Genomic DNA, 1,581 nt, shown 5'->3' with positions numbered 1-1,581 from the left:
ATAGATGATGAAAGAGAAAGAGAGGGAAAAGAGAGGAAAAGGTGAAGAAAGAGCGACAGAAAGGAGAACCATCTTTACTCAAGAAACTGAAAAATATTCTCGACAACTTGTGGATTAAAGAGAAAATCACAATGGAAATTAAGAAATATTAAGAACTGATCAAAATAGTTGTGAGATGCAAATAAAAAGTACTTAGAGGTAAATATTTATTGCTGAATGCTATGCTTTAAAAAATAGCAAGAGATTTAATAGAAATGGGTGGCTTTCACCTCAAGAAGTTACATAAATAACAACAGAATAATTCTGAAGGAAGTGAAAATTAAAAAAAAAAAACTAATAAAGGTAGAAATCAATGAAGTGAAAAACAACTAAGCAATACAGAAAATTCACAAAAATAGCCAAGACAGTGTTTAAAAATAGCAAGGCTGGAAGGTTTGCTTTGCCAGATATTAAAACTTACTTATAAAGACAGTGAAATTAAGACTGTGAGGCATTTGTCATTTGGATGGACAAATAGAATGATAGAATAGACAATAAATAGACTAACACATATGTGGAAACTATATGACATTATAAATTAGTGAAAACAACCTGAATTATTCAATAATGGATGCTGGGACAACTGGATACCCAAATGAAGAAAAAAATTAGATTGCAACCTAATACTATATTAAAACATAGCAGTAAAATTAAATGTAAGATGCAAGATTTTAAGAAAATGTCGGAAAATACATTAAAGACCTTGGAAGCATTTCTTAAGCAAGACTAAAAAGCACAAATTAGAGAAGGAAATATTGCTCATTTCAACAACATCAAAATGTAAATAAAACTTCTGTATAGCAAAGGACACCATAAACAAAGCTAAATGATGAGCTACATAGACTAGGAGATTATTAGAGAATTCCTATTCAGAATATGAAAAGAACTCCTACATAGCAATAAAAAATGGACAAGAATTAGAAAAAGGGGAAAGGATATGAACTAGCAAATAGTTGACTCTGCATACTCCTGTGGCCCAAGCAAGCCATACACTACAGGACACTTTTGAACATGTACAAAAACATCTGTGTCAGCACCGTTTGTATTAGCAAAGCAATGGCCCATATAGAAGAGTGAATAAATGGGCGTTTGGGTTGGTTCCGAGTCTTTGTTATTGTGAAAGACTGGATAAAGAAAATGTGGTACGTATATACAATGGAATACTATGCAGCCATTAAAAAGGATGAGTTCATGTCCTTTGTAGGGACATGGATGAAGCTGGAAACCATCACTCTCAGCAAACTAACACAAGAACAGAAAACCAAACCCCGCAGGTTCTCACTCATAAGTGGGAATTGAACAATGAGAACACATGGACACAGGGAGGGGAACATTAAACACCGGAGCCTGTCGGGGACTGGGGGACAAGGGGAGGGACAGCATTAGGAGAAATACCTAATGTAGATGACGGGTTGATGGGTGCAACAAACCATCATGGCACGTGTATACCTGTGTAACAAACCTGCATGTTCTGCACATGTATCCCAGAACTTAAAGTATAATAATAATTTTTTCAAAAGAGTGGACAAATGAACATGAATA

Source organism: Mandrillus leucophaeus, unplaced genomic scaffold (assembly GCF_000951045.1).
Source record: "Mandrillus leucophaeus isolate KB7577 unplaced genomic scaffold, Mleu.le_1.0 Scaffold279, whole genome shotgun sequence".
Lineage (NCBI taxonomy): Eukaryota > Metazoa > Chordata > Mammalia > Primates > Cercopithecidae > Mandrillus > Mandrillus leucophaeus.
Note: the sequence above shows the minus strand (reverse complement) of the source record.